Genomic DNA, 25,846 nt, shown 5'->3' with positions numbered 1-25,846 from the left:
AGTAATATCTATTTTTTTTTTTTGGTAAAAATGGATACATTGACACAATGGCTTTTGACAGTTTGAGTTTGGTTGATGGAAGCCAAGTTTTGTGGTTAATGCTTTTAGCATTGCATCGCATCGTATGTTGATTTCTGTCTACATCATGTTCTGTTTGCTTAGATTTTGGATGTTAATTTTGACTTCAAGATGTTTCTATTTACTTCCTGCCCTACTTTATAATTCATGTTTCCTTTTCTACTCTCAAAATCAAGACTATAAACAAGTATTCTCACATTTTTTGCAAACATTTTAGAAGAAATTTCAATAGATAAAGCTGACAGTTGGAGTATGTGTAAGAGAAATCCGCTTCCCCTTTCACACCCATAAGAAGCAAGAATTTGCCTGCTAACCGCTCACCGCACAGACCAAGACAGTGAGTGCACAGGACTATCACGAGTGTGTGGATGAGATGGTGCCTTAAGAGACACGCTGCCCTGTGAAGCCTTAGGGAGTGGATGTTGTCACCTGACTGGTGACTTCTTCTTACTTTACCTTGCTGTGCTAGAATGCCACAAGGAGCAGGAGGCAGAATTAAGTCCTCACTGTAGGTCAGGGCTGGGTTACATAGCATGCATTTTACTACTTTCAAGTCACTGTAGCTCAGGTAAGTGATAGCATGAAAGCATTCTGTATTATCACACTAGTGCTGTATTCAAGTTACTCAGTACTTTTCCCCCGCACACTCTGCCTTGGAGACAACTTGTTATCTTCCTTTCCATCCATTTGTCTATTTCTTCGAAAAAGGTCCAAGAAGATGACAAGCTCTAATCAATAGAGCATATAGTTTTGAGCTAAATATTTTCATGGAGAAAAAAAGAGGAGATAAAATTCTGAAAAAGCAAAAAATCAAGTTAAATTTTAAAACCTGCCTTTAAAAAAGGGATTACCTTTCAACATGTTTAAGTGCCAGGAGAAGCAGTGAGAAGCAGACAAGATTATGCCTGGGAAACTTGTGCTTTGCATTTAGCAAATGCTTATTACATTTAAATGCTTAATACATATGTGCTTTGCACATAGTAAATGATTAATACATTTTGCTCTTATTAGGAGAAGTGCCTTGTGACTTAGAGTATAAATTTAGAATAAATGATATCCAAAGTCAACATGAGAGTCACCCAGTTTCACAGATTTGATTTCTGCATTACTGTCTATTTAGCCATTGAGAGATGAAACTTCACAGTGTGTTGATCATACATGCCATAGGTGATTCTATCAAATAAATATAAAATACTTTCTTTTATGTAGGCACACTAACCATACTTGCATATATAGTGGAAGATAAATGAGCATAAGCTGGGTGAATTAATTTACAGCTTGTAAAAAACAAATTAAGTTTTCTCTATATACACATTTATAACCTAAAGAAATACTTGTTATCGATAACAAAGAGTTCCTTTGATAAAGTTTTACAAAAACAGAAATGTCATAGCCAAGATTATATTCCTTGAAGGTTGACAAAATCCCCAACCGCTAGTTGAGTTCTTAAAGTATGCAGTTATTTATCCATTATTAGCCTTGGCACCATGAAAAGGTAATAAGAAATATTTTTCTCTAGAGAAAACCAAACCAGAGTTTTAGAAATTACTCACTCATGACCATTAATAATAATCACCATCATTAAAGCAAATTTAATCAAGTGAAATAGAACTGAACATGAATAGAAAAAGTCCAGTTATCTTTTTAAAAATTAGTTCTAAGAAAACTAATTTTTATAGAGATACAATAAAAAAGAAAAAATAATTAATAGCAGAAAGTGAACTTTTTGAAAGATACAAACAGAATATTATTATCCTATGCTTTTAAGTTTGTTTTTGTCATCATATAATTAAACGTTCATTTTAGAAAAGTTGAACATCCAAAAAAATTCTTTATGAAGATAATAGAAAATAAAGTAACTTCTTGCAATATTGATTTATCCTCATATTTTCCTATATAAAAGTTTCCCATTTTTTTTTTTTTATTGCAGATTATTATACTGTTTAACAACATGTTGTTTTTGCATGGGTTGTTGACTTCACAGCACAACAGTGTATCTTAATTGAATCTTAGTTGTTTGTAACCCTTAAAAGTTGTTAGTTTCCTTTGGAGCATAAAAAATACTAGATATTAAAAAGTAACATTTAAAGTAAAAGGTTATCTTTAATTTCTCTTGTTTTCTTAATAGTAACCTAGGTTTCCATGTATTTGGATTGTTTAAAGTACAAAAATAAATTATAGCTCTTAGGGAAAGAAGTTAAATGTACTCTGTGAAGAGTATAAAGGATGTCAGAGAAATGCAAATCAAAAACGAGATATCACCTCGCACCCGTCAGGATAGTTGTTATAAAAATACGAAAAGATATAAATGTTGGCCAGGGTGTGGAGAAAAGAGAACCCTTATGCACTGGTGGTGGGATTGTAAACTGGTGCAGCCATTATGGAAAACAGTATGGACGCTCCTCAAAATATTAAAAATAGAACTATCACATGATACAACAATCTGCTTTTTGGGTATATATCCAAAGGAAATGAAATCAATACTTCAGAGAGATATCTGCCCTCACATGTTCATTGCAGCATTATTCACAATAGCAAAGATTTGGAAACAACCTAAGTGTCCCTCAGCAGACAAATGGATAAAGATGTGGTATGTATATACAATGGAATATTATTCAGCCTTAAAAAAGGTGATCCTGCCATCTGCCACAACCTGTATGAACCTGGAGGATGTGCTAAGTGCCAGATACATAAAGAAAAATACTACATAATCTCACTTATGTGTGGAATCTAAAAAATTTGAATACTTAGACGCAATGAATGGTAGCTACCAGGGGCAGGGAGATGGGGGAAAGGGGAGATGTTGGTCAAGGTGTACATAGTTGTAGTTATGTTGGATGCTTGAGTTCTAGGGATCCAATGTACAGATTTTAGTTAATAATACTGTAGTTTATACTAGAAATTTGCCAAAGAGTAGATTTCAGGTGCTCTCAACACAGACACACAGACACAGTAACTATATGAGGAGATGGATATATTAAGTAGCTTGACTGTAGTAACTTTTTCATTATGTATATGTGTGTGATGTAAACATATTGTAAACATTAAATATATATAATTTCATTACCGACAATATAAAATTAAAAATGTCAAGAAAAATAATTCTACTGATTTTGTTCTTTAAAATATTGACCTTGGTTAGAAAGAACTATTGTTTTCCCCTGTGAATACAAAATTAGGAAACCTTTTCTTCAGTCATCTTTTTTAACATTTTTAGGCAGAGTAATACAATTTTTGTGAATTTGCAAATAAAAGAATGACTATTTGCCTTTTATAATAGAAAACACTCATTTTTGTCTTAATAATTTTTCTCAGGAATGTGTGCGTTAGCACTTCTTTCGAATATCTCATTATCTCTATGGTTATTTTTTTGTGAAGTTGTGATCACTATCATTTTTATATATCTGTTTTCTTTTTTTCCTTAGGCTGACTCTATCTTTGTTCTGTATTGCATTTCCTAATAAGCAATGTTTAAACTTAATGCTCATGTTTTCTCTTTTTGAATATAGTCTTCTCTCTTTTGGCTCCAAATTCTAATTTAGCCACTATCTACTCAAAAGTGCATAGACCTATGTTGGAAGCTGTGGGGAAGTGGTTGTTAAACTTTAGCAACATAGAGGGCACCATATCCTGAGTTTCAGATTTGGTAGGTCTGATGTCATTCCTGGAAAGTTGTGTTTTTAAAAACTGCCCTGCATGATCCTATGCGTGTGGTTCCTGAATCACACTCTGACTAATGTTATAGTCAAATGAATATGATACCTTAGCTTCCACGTAGTTGTTTAAATGTCAATGGCCTATTTTGGAGAAATTTACTTGAAACAAGTAGATAGATGTTGAGTGGGACCTTGAGAGTAAGATTTGGTTTGTCTGGGAGAAGGCAATAGTTAATTTCAAGGAGAAAGACGTACTGTGTTCCAGACCTCTCTCATCTTTCTTCTTCACTGCTCGGTGCCACCTCTGTAGCACTGTATTGATTGCCTTTGTCTGCTGTTGTCTAGTCCATGGATGTGTGTCACTTTTCAAAGAAGTCACAGGACAGAAAAGAATGGATAAGAAATATATATAGTAAATGATCATAAAAATGAGAATACCATAGTATATGGTATTATACCTATAGTTCATCTCACCATGATCTACCATTTTACTTTTAATAAGACAGATGAAAGATATAGAAGGGAAATGGTAAATGAGAGAGGACTCGAAAATGGTTAATGGCACTAAAATACTTGTTAAGTACGCTAAACTGTTTTCACTTGACATTTTTTATTATTGGCAACCAGAACTGAAATTCAAATAACAATTCTCAATCTCCAAAAGTACTTTGTTTTGAGACCTCTTTTCAAAGTTCTGGAGTTTATTGCCAGTTGAGTTTAAGGTCATGTAGAATTAACACAGGGAATATTTATCATGAGACTTTGCTAATGGTAGTTTGGATAATTCCAGTTGGTAACAGAATAAATTGACATTAGCTTTCTTATTTTTAAGTGTTTTGCAAGGAACAGTAATTGTATGTTTAAAAGATAACAAACTCGGCTTCCTCTCTCCGTAAGCAGGCTGAGGCAACCTCTGAAAATGGTTCGCTATTCACTTGACCCAGAAAACCTCACAAAATCATGCAAATCAAGAGGTTCAAATCTTTGTGTTCACTTTCAGAACTTCTGAACTGCCCACACCATCAAGGATAGGCATATCCGAAAAGCCACCAAGTATCTGAAGGATGTCACTTTGCAGAAATAAAGTGTGCTATTCTGTCGTTACAATGGTGGAGTTGCATGGTGTGCCCAGGCCAAAGAGCAGGGCATTGGATGCAGGGTTGGTGGCCCAAAAAGAGTGCTGAATTTTTGCTGCACGTGCTTAAAAATGCAGAGAGTAGTACTGAACTTAAGAGTTTAGATATAGATTCTCAGGGCCTTGAGCGTGTCCTGGTGAACAAAGCTGCCAAGATGTGGCGCCGATCGTACAGAGCTCATGGGTGGATTAACCCTACCTGAGCTCCCTCTGCCGCACAGAGATGATCCTCACTGAAGAAGAGCAGACTGTTCCTAGACCAGGAAAGGAGGTTGCACTGAAAAAAAAGACATCTCGGGAGAAACTGGAGAAGCGAAAATTTATGGCCCAGGAATAGATTCAACATCAAATAAATGCTAATAAAAGTAAAAGCAGAAATAAAAAATAACAAACTTAGCTATTATCAGTGAATTGTTTTTAATTCTATACTTTTGATTTAGCTGAAATAATGAGTACCTATTCGTCTATGTAAAATATGAAAAAACAGTAAATGTCATGATTTTAAGTATCCAAACAGAATTGATTTCTTCATGATTTACTTTTAGCTGAAAGACAAAAGGGGGAGAAATGGTTACCCAATGCTTGAATAGAAGCCATTGTAATAATAAAGAGAACTGAAGGTCCATAATTGGTATTGATTCAAACTGTAAAAACCAAGATCACCTAATTTTATGCCTGTGGATAATGCATTTTTCTTCTTAGAATATTAATGGCCTTGTCAAGTGGGTGGAGAAAGTATCTAGCTAAAGTTGAAATAAGGTATTTAGTCTTTCATTAAGAAAAGACATATTCTGAACATGACTCAGAAAACTGGGACTTAGGAATTATACCGTTGTTCTGTAGCTAATAAAAAACAAATATGTGGCTTTATCTGAGTGCTGGAACATATGCATAGACTGTACTTATTTAGATTAAATTTTATTTTCAAATAATTTCTAAGCATTAGAAATTAGAAATCTTCTTTATCAAAATATTAATTACATTATGAAAGACAAGATACTTCTTGGGATCTGTTAATGAAGAAACTGAAAGGAAGTCAGGCGACACAAGTGTCTATTACATCTTGCAATCCTTAGGGCCCAGAACAGTCTTTGGCACATAGTAGCTTGTTTGTGTTTTGTCTTACATTTTAAATATTGTGGAAGAATACAGTTCAGAAGTGTTAAGTATATTCGTATTGTTTTGGAGTCAATCTCCAGAACTTTTGCTTCTCGCAAAACTAAAACTCTATTACTTATTAAACTTCTCCCCAGCCTCTGGCGGTTACCATTCTTCTATTGTCTCTATGAGTAATTACTCTAGATACCTCAAATAAGTGGACTCATACAGTATTTGTCTCTGTAACTGGCTTATTTCATTTGGTCCTATTATTTTTGTCAATACTTTGTGGTATTCCTTTTTCTAGTCATCTCATTCCTAAATCTGACTTATATCTTAACCCCAGTACTCTTTTTTTCTTCTCCTCTTTTTAAAAGGCATTATAATAGTTTTAATTCAATAAAAATTTCTAGAATGAATGAGTATTTCCCACTCTGTTACCTTCACAAGGATATAAACAAATGCAACTTAATTTTTCTATAACTAAATTTAACTTCTATTTTAAGCCCGCATTATGCCCAGGAAGAAGAAATGTTCTCAGTTAGTTTCTAGGTTTTTCCTAGATTCCCCTGGAGTTACATATCAGTTCTAGGAGGGTTATATAGTGTTAGCATATTGTATCAGCTGCCATATTCTGGGGGTCACCCATTTGTGGGGGCATCATAAGAGAAGCCTGTTGACTGTCTGGTCTCCAGCCCTCCATTCAGACAGATTACTCCTCAGTTGGCCCTCTGGCTTTCGTTTCATAATGGCTGATTGAGCCTATGTTACAATCCCTTCTTCTACGTCAAAATTCTGGAAATGATAGAAAAGATATTTTAAATAAATTAATAACAGATAATCAAATAGCTAACCTAAAAAGCGCATTTGAAAACTTTTGGTGGAACAAGAATTATTGAAGAATCTGTAAAAGATGATTGAAGAAGGAAATTATAGCTCAGAATCTCTGTGGTGCCTGCTGCTGGAGAATGTGGGATTGCTGCTAAGTTCACGTCGTAAGGGAATGAAACTGAGAGCAGGGGTGGTAGGCCCAGGCCAGCGCACCAAGGGTCTGATCCATGGGAACAGGCAGAAAATTCCCACTCCAGACCTCACACTGTTCTCTGGGCCTGGCACACTAACGGTGGTTTCTATGTCTAGTTGAGAGCAACAAGTGTGAAAGGTTAGTTTCAGGAGCCAAGTGGGTATCTAGTGAGTCTGAACACAGCCTGGAGGAAGATGGTGTTTCCAGGTCCAGGCAAAAAGCTTTAAGAGTGCCTGCCAGCAGCAGTGTCCCACCACTGTCCCTGAATACTGCGTCTAGATGCTAGCCAAGGCTTCTGCTCCACAGACACGTATAGCATGCAGTGCCAAAGGGAATTTCAGCTAGAAATATGAGCACATAATAAAGACTCAGCAAACATTTGAGAAAGCCTGCGTCATAAAGTATAAATAAGTAAATATAAATGAATATATTTTATATAGATTATAAAGTGTAAAACTCAGAGCCACTCTGGGGTAGAAAGGATTCATTCTGAGATGTGAGAAACTGAAAAGTTTTGTAAATACATCAGCTACCTAGACTCCTTGCTTAAGGAGCTTTCTCTTTCCCTAAAGCTCTGCTCAGAAGAGGGATCACAGATTGTTCTGTCTTTTGTAGGAGGTTCTATCACTGTGTCATCTCCAAAGCTGGGGTGACCCTCCATCAGTTTTGCCCAGTACAGTCTGACTACACTTTTTTAAGGCGTAATTATCCACAGTTCCTTTGGATAATATAGGATATAATTACTCAAGAGTTATCTGAGGAACAGGGAGAAGATCCAGTTTCTGTCCTCAGGGGCCTAGCGATCTGGCCTGTGACTCTCTGTATACCCATCGCTCCTTTTGAAATTCTGTCTTCTTCCAGGCTGTAGAATCCCATGTGGGGATGGTTAGATTTGGGACAGGGAGCCTAGGTCTTATCCATCAGATAATCTGCCAAGTTTGTTGTCTGTTTGCCTACTTCTTTTAACGGGGTCCTTTTCTCCCCTCTGTTTGCTGCTAAAGCTTTTCTTATCTTAAGCAATAAATCCAAATGACCTAGGTGGTCCAAGTGCAGAAAAGCAAATAGATAAAAGGAAGAGTGGTGGTAAACACACATATACATGCATAGTTTAATATTCTAAATGCTATCTCAGGATATCATTAAGTAGCCTTGTGGCCTTAACTACTCTGAGCTTTTATGTCCTAATCTAAAAAGTACCAGAAACTCTAAGACTTCCTCTCATGATAAAATTATCAGGCTTAGGGTATGGTGTGATGGTTTTTGAAGATGTGGGAAGTAAACTAGTAAACTCTCTACAGAAAGTAAAACAGAGAGAAAAAGCAGAAAGTTATTCCAGAATCTACTACATTGTACCTAAAGCTCTCCCTGGGTTGTCTGGTTATGAGACAACAGTTTCCACCTGATCAGCTCCCAATTTAATGCTCCAATTTCAAGCATCATTGCATTTTAAGGTAGAACGCCTCTAGCGCCATAGTTTTTCCCTCCTAGGACCCCAGCAATAGGCTGTATCCCTGTCTGAGTCCCAGACCAAGCTGATCCTTTCCCCTCCTTGCTCCAGCTACAGATTCCTTCCTGTCCCACTAGGCCCTCTTAAGGAGTCATCAACCTCTGCCTCCTAGATTATTTGCTGCTTTCAAGGCAGAATTGCAGCCTCAGTTTTCTTAGGGTCATGGTGGATCACGTTTTCCAAATTTCCCAAACTTTATATTTTTCTTAGACCTTTGAGTCTTCTTGAAAATAGACGCTTGCTCTCTCCTCCACTATAAATGCAGAAGCCTCTCTCTTATAGACAACATATAAATCACAGCATACAACTCAGTAAAATCTACAGATATTTCCCAACACTTTTGCTGGAAGAAGAAAGCTGCTTCTGCCGCCGACTTCACAGTTCTCCCTCTTCAGATTTTTATTTTATTTTGGTTCATTTGTATTTGTGTGTGTATCAATACCCTATACCTGTGTGGCTTTCTTTGCAGGAAATTAAGACACAGAAACACTTACTTATAAAATGAAATAGAGAATTTAGGAAGTGATTGCCAGCATTATAAGAAAGTGGTTTTTGCTTCCCAGCTAATTTATTCTAATTCACTTTTAACAGTGCGTCCCTGGTGTATTTAAAATGTAGTTTAACTTCCTTTAAATGAGTGGTTTTACACCTAGAAAATAATATATTGAAGGAAGACAATTCAATTTTTTTTCAGATGGGCACATGTTTCTTAGGCCATAACCACCTGAGAGATAGAGCTAAAGGTGTGTGTTAATAATAAATCCTCTGATGGTGGGTGAGCTGCCATCCCTTCTTGTCACTCTGCCGTCCCTCTCCACCATGTTCCCAAGCTCTTTCCTTGGCAGCTCTGAGGTGACTCACACATTCACAGTGGCAGTTGTTAAGATACCCTGTTCTGGGGGCTCTGCCCTGATCCCATTCTTTCTGACTGTGAGCAGCTGTAAACCTCACCGTGCTGGAGCCACCATGCCAGAGCCTTCTTCTGTAACTGTGGTCCTTGGCATGCCTCCCGAGCTGCACCTCCTAATGAGTTTTGTTTCTGCTTTGTGGCAGTTGCCATGGCCCAGGCCAGTTAGGGTATTTGGTTTTATTAATGTATTCTGATTTTCCTAGTGCTTCAACAATTTAAGTGTCATTCAGCTTCTCACTCCTACTTCCCTGTACACCTGCAACAGCTCTGCTTTGAGGTGGGTGGAGGAAGGGGGAATGGAAGGAGGATGGAAGGGAGCAGTGAGTGTTTAATCTCTCCTGCTCTTGGGTGAGCTCCCTGTCAGGAGATGCAGTGCAAAGAGAGGTTCCCTTATGTCTTCTCCCCCCACGACCTCCAGAGCAAGGAGATAATTTCCGGGCCAACACTCCTAGGCCCACTTGCAGCTTTGCATTCAGAAAAGAACCTGTTCTTTCTACACTAACTGTTAAAACTTGGAGATTTCCCCAGGTATCATCTCAGGAACTGGAAATGTTTTGTAACAAGTTGGGAAAAGAGGATGAGCAGCAGAGTAGAAGAGAAAGCAGTGCTCACATCTCTATTTTGGAAAGTTTGATTTTATTCTTATTTTTGGACTGACCCTTATTGTCACTTGGCAACCATTTGTACCATGTAAGTTCTTGGTTTTGGTGTTGTATTAAACTAGGCAGCAAATGAAGGAAACAGAAAGTCTTGGGGATCTAGAGACTTACTCTCTCTTAGGATCTTGTTCCTTTCATGAATATTCATACTATGAATTTAGCTAATTCCTTTATGCTGAAGAGAGAGGTTATTTGAATGTTATTTTTAGTTTGAGGCCAATCAACAAAAGACCCTTCCTGCTGTAGATGCTCCTGCTCTGCCAGTGACCTCACAGGAGGGGAAGAGACAGTCTTAGTGATGTTCTTGAATTTTTTATCTTATTTCCCATGTTGAAAAGAGTTCATAGAAGTACAAAAAATTGTTTGTAAAAGACAAAAATAATGGACTGTACATAAAATGAAGACTGTCCTTGAATGCACCATACTGAGATTTGAAGCTACTGAGAGGCAGGACCTTGTGCCCGGGGCCTTTTGATTTCTTGTGGTATCAAGAGTACTAACAGGCATCAGGGAGGCTACTGTTACAGAATTTCATTAAATCATGTTATTGATTCAAAAGAGTTCCAGGAAAACTTAATATTAGGACATTTTTGATGTGAATATTTCCTCTAAAGGTGTTTTCAGTAATGTGAAAATTCAGTGTACATGTGAAGTATTATTCTGCTATTGCCAAGTGTTGGTCATAAAACTTTGAAAAGAGGGAAACTGACTTTTTGATCAGGGCAGAGCTTTGCACATGTAATTGCACTCACCCTCTGTTCTGAATGGTTGCTGCAATGCAGGATGGGGACCTCAGGCATCACGGGACTTTAAGATAGCAGTAGGAGATGGGATTAAGTGGAGAAATGTTTAAAAAGTATGAGTTTTGTGTCATCCCATCTAACACATCAATTTCAATTTTTCCATGGTATTATTCTCTCCTGCCCCTGCCCCAGTACACAGTTCTTAGAGGCATTTGTGTCTGAAGCTTTCCTTTCTGTTATATTAGAGGGATCATCAACTAGACCACATCAGTATAGCTGTTAAGTGTACGTCTTTTGATGTCGCATTGACATATATGTTCAAATTCAAGCTCTGTCACTTTCAAGCTCTGGATTTCTGCACCTGTTACATAATCTTTCTAAGTGTCTCTCCGCTTTCCTGTAAAAGGCAGGTGATGGTAGAGTGCAGATGTCAGTGGGTTTTAGGAGGGAGTTAAGTGACATAAGCACAAAGAACTATCCATAAATCGGCAAGAGTCGTTAGTGTATTATTAGCAAAATGAAACAACGACCTTACCCATGCAGACCAGTGAGCTTCCCACATGGATCGAAATCCTCTGTCTCAAATTTCTTGTTATTTCAGATGAAAACAACTCTTAGGATATAATTACATGGTTCTGAACCTTCGTTTTTTATTTAACTTCATTAATGTTGATATGGTTTGCATGCAAATGAGCAGGCCCAATCTGTACAGGTAACATGGACTGTAGTATGGAAAAATTTAACTGCTTCAGAGAGAAAAAGAAAATCTTGTTGGGAATCATATCTAGCTAGACCATGTAATCACTGGATAAGTTGCTGGGTATTTACGTGGACTGCTTGTCATAGAGATCCTAAAATGGTATTGACTGTCGCAGTATTGAGAGAAAATTCTTAAAATATCCCTCAGTGGATTCTAGAAGTTATCTTTGAAAAATAACGGATCTTTGTTAGTAAGGAATTACACTTTAAATCTGATTTTTCTTCCTAGGAAGTGGCATTGCTCCTCTCTTTTATAAGATTCAGATTAATAAATTCAGATGAGCAAGAATGTTTGTGTACTGGGTTTCTATGGATTAACATCTACTTTCTGTTTGTCAAGTGAAATGATTTTTCTTTAAACTTTTTAGGCTAAATATTTGTAGCTAAAAATTTGCATTAAAAATCTGAACCTAAATTAGTTTGGATTGAAGTAATCTGCTTCCATTCTTTTGGCAAGACTGAGACTTAAAGCCTGAACAAAGGCGCTTTTGCTTCTACAATTAAAAAAATGCTCATAAAACCCCATAATGTGAATAAAACATTTAAAATATTCCAGCAATCTAGAATTGTAAATGAGTCATGAAGTATAAGGGGAGAAATTCATATAGAAATTCAGACTGGAGCCTTCTTACGGTTCCAACCAGATATGAGTTAAATGATTTAAAATAGAGCTTGTAAACTTTGTCCTTCAGTTTCCCTAAAGTAATCAGTCTTCAGGAGCCAAAGATAAAATAATTTTTGATACCAGATAAGCCAAGACAGTTACTTGCATGAAGGTTTCTAATACTATATTGAATTATTTGAAAACAAACGATAGCAGCATCTTTGATAAGTGCATTAATTGTTTTGGATAAATTGCATGAGAGAGTTTGGTCCATGGCCCATTGATTAGTATGTGCTACTTTGCTTGCCATGAAATTAAGATATACATTTCTTTCCTTTATGTCAATACACGACACTGAAGGTTTGTCAAAGTTTTCTTTAAATGTTTTGCTTGCTTTCTCCCTCCTAAGGTGACCTCTTTCCTAGTCCCTCTGGGCTCTGTGAGCTCAATCCTCCTCCCCACTTCCTCATGATCTGGAGGATCTGTGATCAATGCTGATGGAGGAGAGAGGGCATTACTTGCTCCCTCGCTCCAAGTTTTTAGCCTTATGGTGATTACATTTTCCTTATACTCTGACCAATGGAATAACATTAGTAGGTAAACTGATATTAATTATTCTTAATTCTGTAATTATATTTATCTCTGCTAATTTATTCTTTAAAGATACTGCTTGATTCATTATACTGCTATTTCATTTTGAATTTTTGATGTTCTATTCATAAATTAGGTTAGTATATAATTTTAAATTCCTGGGGTCATTCATTCATTTATTAATTTATGTGTCATTAAATGGGTATGAATTGAGTGTCTGGCCTTCGAAATTTATAGTCTGGTGATAGATTCATGCAAGTATCCTTGAAGAAATGACATCTAAATGAGTGAGGCTGGGTTGCTATAACGCAGAAATTTGATTATCTTAACTGACTCAAATAAGAGATATAATTTTATTTCTCTCCCAAATTGCAGTCTGGAATAAGGAATATGAGATTATCAGGATGTTTATACCAACTTTAATGTGTGGCTTCCTCATTGAGCTAGAGTCAGCATCCTTCCCCAGCTGTCAAGAAGATGTATACAGAGGGGCCGGCACAAGTGTTCTTTTGGCCATGACCTGAAAGTTGCTCGTAGGCCTTTTGCCCACATATCAAGGCCACACTTAATTGCAAGAGAGGCTGAGGAATATACTCTGCATTGGACAGCAAGATACTCGGCTAAACTGTGGGTGCTACAAGGAAGAAAGAAAGAATAGATAAAGGAAGTATTTTTAGCATTCTCTGCCCAAACATCTAAAGGAGTAAACAGTAATTAGTCAGCTGAAGGATACAGGGAGTAGGAATCAGTGTTCTAGTTAACTTGCAATCCATAAAAGAATATGGAGAAGCAAACGGTCAATTTGGTAATGAAAACTTACAAAATTTTTCACTGACCACTGAAGTACTACATATGAGGAGCATGTAACCCAAGTTTGGAAGGCAGAATGAGAGAGGCTTTCCTAGCTAGATAGAGATCTGAAGAGTGAAGGTAACCACGAGATGATAGTTGGACGGGGGTAGTCAGGGCAGAGGAAGCATGAAATTCAAAGTCCCTGACATGAGAATGAACATGGTTACTAAGAAACTGAAAGAATTTCAGTCTTGGCAGTAGGCAGGTTGAAGGTATGACAAGAAATGAGGCTCTGAGAGGTGCGCTGGAGGAAGATCATACTTAATCCATGGCAAGAAGATTGAACTTTATTCTGAAGGCAAGAGGACACTGTTGAAGAATTCATCTAAGGAGATGGATGAATGCTATTCATTATTCCAAACCTAGACTAAGTTATAGCTGCCATGCTAATTCCTGGAGCCAAAGAAAAAAGGTATAAATATGAAAACTTCCTGTCCAGTTTTTGAGAATAAAGCTAATATAAATGTTTATGTCTTAATGTGGCGTTCACGTAGACAATTTAGCTACAAAATACTTTATTAGGTAATGATAATTGAATTTCTACTCTACTTCATATTTATTAATTGAACTAGGTAAGGCTTATACTCTGAGAAACAAACAGCAAAATCATTCTACAATGACCACAAAATAGAATTATCAGCATTACAAACAGATTGATCAACAGAATGGAAAAGAGAAGTAAGAACCAGAAAATGAAGTATAGAAGTCATTAAAAAACAACAACAGCAGCAGCAGCAACAAAACAACCAGAGGAAAAGTGGAAGACATGGAAGTGGAAGTCCTACTTGATGATAATGCCCAGGTACTGGATCGTCACCTTTGCCACTGAAGTAGTCTTGGGAATCTGGTGATTAAACCACTTGTGGTTGGTGGTAGCAAGTGGCAACTTTTCTTAGAAATTGCAATTTTAGTTTTAAGATGAATATAAATTTTATAGAAAATATTTGTGCTTATTTTAATAAAAAATGTATAATTTCCTCTAATATTTCTGTTAAGTATTGTTTCAGAAGGATGTCCTGTATTATGCTTAAGGCTTTTCACATACCCTGGTACTGTACAGTGTGTTCTTGATGATATGGCTATCCCAATTTGAAAAATACTATGATCCAGTCAATGCTTAGAGTGAGAGACAACTGAGAGATAATTAAAATTCAGGAGTGATTAGGGAGACATATACCACTCCATTAGTTCACAGTGAGAAATGCAATGGTTACACCCAGCGGAAATATTTCTTTGGAAATAAGCAGTTTATGTCACTCTTCAGTTAAGCTATAATGGAAGCCAAATCATAGTCAGACATCAGTTGACTGATTTACTGAGAGAAATCACTATAACCCAGACTCTAGATAGTCCTGTCAGCATGATTAACATATTCTCTGCTCACAGACAGGATTATGTGGAATCAGGAAATTGCTTGGTAAACATGGAATCAAGAGTGATAGGTGAATAAAATATAAGGACACCTGCTGCGAGAGCATGATGCCCCTGGCTCACTTAAGATCCTAGTGAAAGTTTCTGTGTTAAATTTCAGTTTAACTTTCAAAAAGTCATCTTGTATCTCTCATTTCCAGGTTCTTCAGGGACACAGTAGCCTTCTAATTCTTATAAATGTATAAAAAAAATTGAGTTAAGAACAAAAATATTTTAGATATTGTTACAGATTAAGCAGCAGCAAGAAACCTTTAGCAGGTTATTTGGATTCATTTTTTGTACTTCCAGATAATTTTTCTTTATTAGCTTTTACTTTTATTTGAGCTGGCCAGAGGATACGGACTGGCATCCCTGGGACTTAATCCACCTTGTTTTGTTTGCTTTGCAATGCATTTTTTAACTGGGTATATCACATGAAAATCACATATAAATCTGAGTTCCTGACTACCATTTTGAAAGAATGTACAGAGTAGGCTGGGTATAAGTGACTCTTTTAATGAAAATAACTAAAAAACTGGAAACATAAAAGCATGTTTTGGATGTGTTGCGACCTGGAAAAACAACAACAAATCCCAAAACCCTGAAAAAAGAAGAGAAAATGGCAAGCTTGAAAGATAAGTGCTCAAACTGGATTTTACACATAGCTTATCTGACAGTTTTCTGTTGAAGGATGCATAGTCCAGAGTATACAGGATATAAAGTCTAAATTGTGCTAGAGATGGGGAGTTGAATAAGAGACTCCCCTCACAGAGTGGGAAGACCAAGGGATAAAAGAGAAATCTGTTAATAAATGCAATCCACAAAGAGTGAAACCATCTTGTCTTTCTTAACCTGGGCCTGAGTGAAAGAAAAAAAAATATTCCCCTTGAAAATTTGAGTAGACCTTCAACAGGTTTTGCAGTCAGAATTCATACTATCTGTCTGATCAAACTCCAAATGAAGAATTTTTATTTATTTCTTTTTTTTTTAGGTGAGGCAACCCTTGGTTGACCTCACAGATCACGAGGACCTTGTCAGTTTACAATCCCTTATTTTTTATTTTTTATGCCTACAGCACCTGGTCTTCCTAGGTGGTCTCCCATCCAAGAACTAACGAGGCCCAACCCTGCTTAGTTTCCGAGATCAGATGGGATCGGGCTTGTTCAGAGTGGCATGGCCGTAGACCAAATGAAGAATTTAATGTAAGGTGATCCCAGGATAATTGTGAACTAAGAAATTGGCAGAAACAGATTTTTTGGAAATATAAAGCTGTGTTTAAGGCATAAATAATTTTTCAAGGTATAGTTAAAAAATGTGCTTAAGGCAAAAAATATTAATATAATGTGAGAGTCACTAGAACAAACAAACACAGGAGAATCACATTCACTAGGGCAATAGTAATTGGAATTATCAGACATAAATATAAAAAATAAGTTTGTTTAACGTTTTCAGAATTAAGGGAGGCTTTAGAATCTTAGCAATGAAAAGATATTAAAAACAAACATGATTAAAAACAACCTAAATAGGACTTTTGGAAATTAAAAATGTATGTGTGTGAGAGATGATTTAAATTAAGAATCCAGTGGGAAGGGTTGACATATGCTAGAATTAAATTGTTTCAAATGAACCCTCCTAACCAAGGTTAACTAAAATACTGAAAAAAACAAACAAAAAACTAGAAAGGTCCTATGTGAACAAGCTCTTGACCAGTCAGGATTTTGGAAAGAGGAGAAATCCAGAAGTATGACTATCTGCCAATTATAAGACAATGAATAAGATGGTGAGGAGCTGAGAATTGCTTTTGACAGTTTCACTGGCCTATGGGGAAAGAAATAGAAGTTCAGGAAAAAGAGGTTTAAAAGGCTCCTTTCCAGTTACTATTGCTGCATACAAATCACCTTAAATGTAGTGTTGTGGAACAATTATTTTATTATACTCATAACTTCTGTGGTTCGTGAATTTAGTGAGGTGACAGCACTGTGCCTGATTTCTGTTTCACAGTGTTTGAAGCCTCAACTGGCAAGACTCAAAGGCTGGGGGTAATATGATGTCTGGGGACCGAGATCATCTGTAAGAGCCTTCACACATATGTGTAGGACTTGATGCTGGCTGTCAGTTGGAGTCTTGGCTGAGGACGTCAATCCAAACACAAGATGTGTCCTGTTCATTTAGTATCGCCAAGTTGCCTAGTTTGGGTTTCCTGACAGTATTGTAGCTAGGTTTCAAAAATGAGAACCCTAAGGAATGAGAGGTAAAAGTACAGGCGTTTTTGTTATCTATACTCAAAAATGACATGCTAGGATTTTTGTCTTACTATATTGATAAGGGTTTCATAGAGGCATGCCTAGAACCAAGAGAAATGGACATAGGTTGTTAAAAGAATTTTTGAAATGTAACCTACCACAACAGCTCACATTTTTTATCTGGGACTCAGGAATGGGTGAATATGGGGATCAGGACTAAAGCCCAGTTTCAAATCAGCTCATTTCATTACTGGATTAAGATGATGTGTCTCTACCATAATATTCTGCTCACAACCAAACTAATTTCTCTTTGGAAGAAGATATCATCTATAACTTCTTATATACCCTACATTAATACACAGGTTATGACAATCTCATTTACAATTGCATCAAAAACAGTAATATCCTAAAAATACATTTAACCAAGGAGATAAAATACCTGTACTTAGAAAATTATGTCATTGGAGAAAGAAGCTGAAGAAGATACAAATAAATGGAAGCATATAGCATGGTCACGGATAGGAAGAATTAACATCGTTAAAATGTCCATACTACCTCAGATAATCTATAGATTCAATGTAATCCCTATCAATGATAAATACCAATGACATTTTTCACAGAACTAGAACAGATAATCCAAAAATTTATATGAAACCATAAAAGACCCTGAATAGCCATAGCAATTTTGAGAAAGAAGAACAAAGTTGGAAGTATCACACTACCTGATATCAAACTATACTACAAGACTATAGTAATCAAACAGCATTGTTCTGGTATAAAAACAGACATGTAGATCAATGGAACAGAACAGAGAGCCCAGAATCAAACCCACGTGAATATGATCATTTAATCTATGACAAAGGAGGCAAGAATATACAACGGGGTAAAGACAGTCTTTTCAAGAAATTATGTTGGGAAAACTGAGAACTTTATCATGAAGGTACTTACTTCCATATGAGGAAAGTCAGAGAATAAGGTACATGGGCAAGTGCTGGCTAGAGATGATAGTGGGGTATGTGTATGTTCTCTTCTCATTTCATTCCTTCCAGAAATATTAAAATGCAAGGAGGTTATCGAGTGATAATGAAGTTGGAGAAGAGAGTTGGATTGAGAATTGAGGGAAAGATGTGACGTAATTATTGGGATGAATGAGAGTCACATTTTAGGGCATCACTAAGGGCCTGCTTGAGGTTTGTGATTATGACTATTTTCTGATGATACTGATGTGGAGGGGTTAGGAAGAATTGAGGGCCATGGTTTTTTTCAGATATTATTGTATTACTCATATGGCGTTTTTACATGCCAGTATGAATAGCCTAATTGCAATACATTTCAGTGAACATTATTCAAATGTATAGAGAGGAGATTCTTCCCCCAACTCAGACAAGCTCACAGCAGCTGCAGACTTAATGCTTTTATATAGTGCTGTCAAATCGCCTTGCCTAACTTAGAAATGTTGCACTTAAAACTTCAATTTTAAAGATTCAATTTTAAAGAAGACATTAAGTGGCCGTGAGTCAGGAAAACTATTCATAACATTTTTTATGCTTCATAAAGTTCAGAAAGAAAAAAAATTTGAGACTGTTCAACCAAGAAAAAATATATATCGTTAAAGAAAATATTCTGGCATTGATTGTTTAGACAGGATTTTGATTGCAACAAATCTCTAGCTTTATGTTTTAGAATTTATTTTTAACTGCGGTAGGGTAAGGAGTGACTCGCACTTTTTTTGGTCAGCTCTTAGAATAACTGTATATTCTATAAAATCTATTTAAGCCTCATTTATTCTTTTACACTGAGAAATGATTTTACATGTGAATAGAAGATGTTGGAGAAGTAACAGATTATAAAACCCAAAGCATTTCTAGTGACTTTTTTTGAGTGCTGGATGTTAGTGGGGACTTTTTGCACAGACTCCCTTTTTTTCCTCCTTTGTAAATTTAAATCAGTCATTATTTTGAATTCTATCATGTCCCCACATTGAAAAAAAAAAGAAAGGAATTTTAATATTAAGTTTTGTTGATAACAAATGGCTTTTTAAAAATCTATTCCACCTTTAAGAACTAGTGAATTAACAATGGCAGGGAGTCAAGAAAAGAACACATTTTCATTTACTTTGTTGTGAATGGTATATTGATTCATAGCAAACTCAAGAAATAAAACAAGGCATCTGTGTTGTTAAGGGAAAATTACTATGTTATATCAGCCTAAAGCAACAACATTTAGTGGGTTATCTTGGAGCCTTCTTTGTTTACTAATTTAGGCAAAAAGAAAATTAATATTTTTCTACATTCTCTTCTTTAAAAGGAAGTACTGCATTTGAAAAAGCACTAAGTACTTAAAATTTAAACAGCTAAGCTCAATTCTGTTATGTTTTGAAGGTCATGGATTTATTTACATTCATTTATAAGTACTTAGGGTTAGGGTAGAGTTGTCATTTGACCATGCTTTAATATATGCAACTATTAACTTGAATAATTTAAAATAATCTTAGAGCCAAATTTAAATCCTTAGACTCACCTTTGTACGAAGACTTTTATAACAATTTTGGCAAGTCATTATGGTCTTTAAACTAAGAAAAAAGGTTTCAATAGAACTCGAGATGTTAATTGTTATCTCTTCTAAGCCATTTCACTCATAGATCTAAAAGCTGTAGAAGAGGAGGGTCAGAGATGGTCAAGTCTAAATTCTCATTTTACAAATGAGAAAATTTGTGGCCAGGAAGAACTGGTTTGCCCAAGATTACATAGCTAATTAGTGAATTCTTAGTCATTTTTAGAGCAGAGGGATATATCAATATGAGTCTTAACAATTTAAATAGAACTTAACGAGTTTCATCTGAAACCTAATTTTAAAAATCTAGACTCACCAGGATGTTAGTTTAATTGGAGTGTGAAAATAGTTACCCCGCAGTTACGCAATAGCACTCCTGACAAACTTTGTAGAGCTACAGTCTGAAGTCAGTCACTGCTGCTTTAAAATTACAGGCATTAAAAACAGAATCAGAGATGCACCTCTATTTCTTGTTTATTACACTCCCACATTTTCTTCTAGAAACTCTGCCTGCAGTTCTGACACTCTGTCAACGCAACCAGTCAAATTCAGTTCCCCTAAGTTTCCTGGATATCAAGCAAATGTAACTAGAAATTACGTCTTTGAGTTGCCTTTTCAAATGTGTTGGATAGAGAATACTAGGATAACGTTCAGGTGTGTGATATTAGTGTTTGATCATGTGGCAGACCTCGCCTTGCTGTCTTTAAGGTCGGTATCTCTTTTTCGCTGTAAAGCCGGGACTATGCCTGACCTAATTCTCAAGCACATCTCCTCCTCCTGGAGAGCATCTGTAACTTTGTCAATGGTGAGCCAGTTCCTTTGGTTCCTAAAATAGGCCCTTCTAATCTTGTAGAGTACACTATTGAAACAAATTAGTACTTCACACCATTATACTATTTACAAGTTATAAAGCACTTCCATGTGGTGTTTCAGTTGAAACTCACCAAACAGATATTCTTTAGACTCAGTGGTGTACCAAGAGGGTGGTTAGTATAGGTACCCCCAGGTACCACCAATGAGGGAATATAATCTAGATAACTTAAAAGTGATGATAAAATCATACAAAGTTGGTCTACTTTTCATTATTACCTTGTTATATCAATTCTAAACAGTCTTAGTGATGAAATTTTCTCTCACCCCCCAAGAAATATTATTTTTTTGGTATAGAAATTCCAAAAAAGATGCTAGGTTACTGTTAGTTATAATAATATATATGTAAGCTTCAAATTAGTATATTTTTTATTTTAGGCATTATATTTCATGTGGACGTTAATTTGGATAATTTCCAATTATACAATTGCTTTGTAAGCTAAGTGGTCAAGAGTATGTTTAAGTTCTTAACAGTTCGGACTTATTTAGATTCTTTTAAGATGTAGTTCATGTTGTCTGTGGCCATGCTACCCTGAACAAGCCCGATCCCATCTGATCTTGGAAGCCAAGCAGGGTTGGGCCTGGTTAGTACTTGGATGGGTAGACCACTTAGGAAGACCAGGTGCTGTAGGCGTTAAAAAAAAAAAAGGGATTATAAGCTAACCAAGGCCCTTGTGATCTGTGAGGTCAACCAAGGGTTGCCTCGCTAAAAAAAAAAAAAAAAAGATGTAGTTCATGTCTCCAGAATCCGTGGTACTATATATTCTCTCATTTAAACAATAAATTGGAAGTACAGAGGTTGTAAAGATGAATAAATAGAACTTTCGCTCACTTCAGTTATTTCATTGTACGTTACCACTTGGGAGTTGTATTTGTGTTTAAAATTTTAAACAGTTACACAGAGTGTGAACTGCAGGATGTAACATTTTCATTCGGTAACAGTGAATTTTTAAATGATCATACATGAAATGTAATTGGTATAGAGAGTGTCTATTAGACCCCCTTAGTTTGGCCCTCTTTGGAAGAATAATTTGAGAGTAATTATCTCCCAGCATATTAGTAGGGGTTATTTTATAGTTCACTGAGTACATGGTTCTATGGTAATGAGGTAGGAAACGAGAAGCAAAGAGTGAGATAGCAAAAAGGGATGTGTGTATGTGCTTGTACGTGTGTGTGTATATGTGAATGAATGTGCATATGTGTGTGCACTTATATGCAAGACTGATTTATCTCAGTACCTAAAATAAACTTTATGCTGAAAAATCTACTACTAACTAAAAAACTAAATAGGCCACCTTTCCAATATGCCTGTAGGACATGGTGACAAGGTGATATTTATGTTTTCCTGATTAAAATCATAATAAGCAATGAATAAAATTAGTAAATCTAAGTAGGAAGCTTGATAGACTGGAACATTAATAAGATCTGCCATTTACTTTCTATGATCTTGAGTAAGTTACTTTACTTTTTTGTTCCTGTTGCCTCATTCATGACTTGAGGTTAATAAAAACATATACCTCATTATTTTATTCTAGATAGATAGATAGATAGATGAGAGAGAGAGAGAGAGAGAAAGAGAGAGAGAGAGACAGAGAGAGAGAGAGGATAGATATACATAGCAGGGGCTCATTAAACATTAGCTTATAATTATAAACAATATATTGAAATCTGTTTTTTAATTCTAGATCAAAGGTCTATATACAAAAATCTATACAAAGGTTCACATTCATAGCATACTATATTTTTTACTTTAAGGGGATGAGATAGTGGGGGTATTTCCATACTGAGTCAACTTTGAAAAATTCTTTTTATTTAAATGTATTTGGTAACCAATTTATATCTATTCATAATGATATCAATTAACTAATCTTGATAGTAAAAATTTCAGTGTTGCTGGTTAGGTATGTAACTTTATCTATGTAATAATTATTCATCATAGTATTATAGGTAATATTATACTCACCATACAATCTATTTTGAAATTTTAACAATAAGAGTTGCATTTTTCATTCCCATGGCCTATGGGAGTAGTAAGGTTTAACCTCATAGAACTTCTGATACTGATACCATTATGTCCAGCCACAAACACAGCCCCTGAGGGTAAGAGGGATGGGATACGTAAGACAATGGGGTTGCCATGAGAGCCAGGTGTCAATAGTCAGCCGTCTCCAGTCCCTTCTTGCCCAGTATCAGCAATGGAAGCTTCAGCCTTCTGGGAGCAAGTGGCCAATGGACAACCTTGCTATTATGCCCTCCTTAGAATGAAAAATAAGAGTAAAGAAATTGGGATGCCACAAAAATGAGTGAAAGTTGGCAAAGTCTATAAACCACCATGATAAAATATTAAGGACACCTTCAATTCAAAATGCCCTGTGTATGTCACACCTCTTGTCTATTGCCCCCTCCCAGGGAACTGAGGTAACAGAGGCGGTGGAGGAAGGCTTAGGTCGTGACATAGAGAAAGCGGCTCTCCTTCTTGTCTCCTTTCAGTAAGACTTTCTGACTGAATCCCCAGTCCTGCATTTTGAGATGGTCACTTAGAATATTTTGATGCCATGTGAGAAATCTGATTTTTATCTCTCTCTTCCTCTCATATGTTTGCAATTCTAGATGTATTTCTGTATCTGTAGACTCTAGCTCTGAAGATAAATCTGTTTTTGATTCTTTGTTCCAGTTTCCCTAATCTGATTGATTCTGCTGACAGTTTTTTGTGTATGTGGTGAGTTATTAAACTTATTGATGAAAAACAAAATATAAGTTCTCACTTTTAGTTGTAGAGTCCATGAGGTTGGGTTCCTTTCTGGCTGATTTCAGTACTAATGAAAGCTGTTTTACTGATAGCTTATTGTGTGTCAAGCACTATGTTCCACTATTGTGAATGCATTTAGTTCTTATGAAATACATCCCTCAGATGATAAAATTGTGGTATAGAATACTTTGGCCACTTGCTGAGGGTCATACAAATCGTGAGTGGTAGATCCAGGGCTCAGGCAGGTTTGATATCAGGACCTTTTCTCCTGATCACTCTGCTAAACTACTGCATCCTCATTTTTATTCATTCAAACTTGTCTTTGTTGAAAGTCCCCCAACACCCAATGGCTAGTCTAACCCAGGTCAACTTATCATCTTAATGTTGTTCCGATCTACCTTTAGCCATTTATTCTGTCAACATTTACTGAGCACTACCTTAGTGCCTATCATAGGACATACCCTGACAACAATTCAGGCCAAGTTGTACTGGGTCTGTACTGGGCCTACAGCATCACAGTCCTGTGGGGTAGAACTCTAGTGAGTCACTGGGCATATAAAAGGGGCATCACACACAGACATGAGGGACTCAGGAAGGCATCTTAGAGAAATCGAGAGGTGAGAGGTGAGCAGAAATTAGTTTGTCAAAGAAGGATGTGAAGAGAGTATTGCAAGAGAAGGGACAAGTAGAAAGCCCTGGTGCCAAAAGGAACATAATGTGTGTGGAGTACTCAAATTATTTTATTCTAAGGAATCATAGACTGTTGTCTGAGTGAACTGGAGACTGCGGAGGTGCCTAGATGGGCAAACCATGGCTGTGGTCCAAATGCAGACCACCATTTGTTTTTGTATGGCCTCTCTGTTTCACATTTTAAAATGAATTTAAAAAATCAAAAGACGAATGGCTGTATTCTGTGATATGTGAAAATTATGTGAAATGCAAATTTTAGTGCCCGTAAATAGTTATACTGGAACACAGTCATAGCGCCCCGCTCCTTTTTAATTAATGTATTATCTGACTGCATTTGTGCTACAGCAGAAGAGCTGAATAGTTGCCAGTGATATTGTCTCAGAGCCTAAAATATTTGCTATCTGGCCTTTACAAAAAAAGTTTTCTAACTCCTATTGTAGTGCACAAGAAGTGAGATGAGTGATGAAAGGTTGTTAAGGAGTCAGAACATGAAAGTTCCTATAGTTTGCCTTAAAGGATTTCAGTTTTCTGAAAGGCAATGGAGAACAACTAAAGGATTTTAAGTACCTTAAAATTTCTTAATTTGAATCTTAGTTAACTTGCTTCCTTTCATGTTTTCTTGTGTTGCCTTTCTGGGGAAGCACTTTTACCTACAATAATTTTGTTATTTCTGACTACTTCTGGAGTTTCACAAATTAGTAATCTAGTCATAGCATTCATAGACCACCCTTTTCATAATGTAGGGCTTGTCTAAAATCAGTGGTTTCCCATTGGCAAATTGGTCTTGGAATGAGCATCAGCCATTTAGACCCTCACTTTACCTCTGCTTCTGAATCTGTACTATGAGCTCAAATGTGATGTTAACTGGTGAGTCCTAAAGATATGGGGTCCTCTGTCTCATCTGTGCGTGTGCGCGCGTGCACACACGCACGCGCGCGCGCGCACACACACACACACACACACACACACACACACACAGAGTCAGTGGTCAAGTGGTTACCTTTAGAGAAAACACTCCATTTGGAGGAGGCATTGATGAAATCAAAGCAGGGAAACAAGACTGAGAACAGCTGTGTCCAGACATTTAGATTCTAAACATTAAGAAGAAATCTGGAGAGCTTGTTATAGCACTGTGGGGACAATTTATCTTTCTCCAATTTAGCAGAGAGGCTATTTTCTGCTACATTTGACAGGTGGGTGCATTCTAATCTGGATGTCTATTTTGAAACATCACTTACCCAGGGATTAAACATCTATTTGAAAACACAGACAGGGACTGGTTCAAAAACCTATTACTTGGTATCAGTAGCTTCAAAGAGTATAACAGATTATAGGTTGTTTTCAAATTTGGAATAAGATGATTTTAATCAGGTAAAGAGATGGGTCATTCAGTTTCCTTTATGTGTTAACATCTCTGAATTTGGTCTTATTGCTCACCTTTGGAAAGTGAAATCTTACTCCTGATACCCACTCATTTGCTCTGGGTTGCTATACAATAGAAACTTAATATGGTTGCTGTTTGTATTCCCTTTGCTTTCTTACTTTTAAAGTTTTAAATTAAACTCTTCTTTAAGAATTTTTTATCTTTTGCCTACAGATTAGGTACATCTGCTAGCCCTGCTGTGTTATGTTAATTTTTAATTCTTCTTCAGAATTTGTATTTGTATTAATTTGAATGTGGGCTAAGTTTTTAATTTAGAACCTACTTTTAAGTC

General features: G+C 36.3%; 1 protein-coding gene and 2 pseudogenes across 6 annotated transcripts in view; 2 read left to right on the top strand and 1 right to left on the bottom strand.

Moving 5' to 3' along the window:
* The window catches only part of CTNNA2 (catenin alpha 2), a 1,043,800-nt gene that overhangs the window by 146,879 nt on the left and 871,075 nt on the right, over positions 1-25,846 (top strand). The window lies entirely within an intron of this gene.
* Positions 16,093-16,211, bottom strand: LOC111738362 (annotated as a pseudogene).
* Positions 21,207-21,326, top strand: LOC111738384 (annotated as a pseudogene).

This window comes from Pteropus vampyrus, unplaced genomic scaffold (assembly GCF_000151845.1).
Source record: "Pteropus vampyrus isolate Shadow unplaced genomic scaffold, Pvam_2.0 Scaffold37, whole genome shotgun sequence".
Classification (NCBI taxonomy): Eukaryota; Metazoa; Chordata; class Mammalia; order Chiroptera; family Pteropodidae; genus Pteropus; species Pteropus vampyrus.
This window is presented reverse-complemented; position numbering and strand designations above follow the sequence as displayed.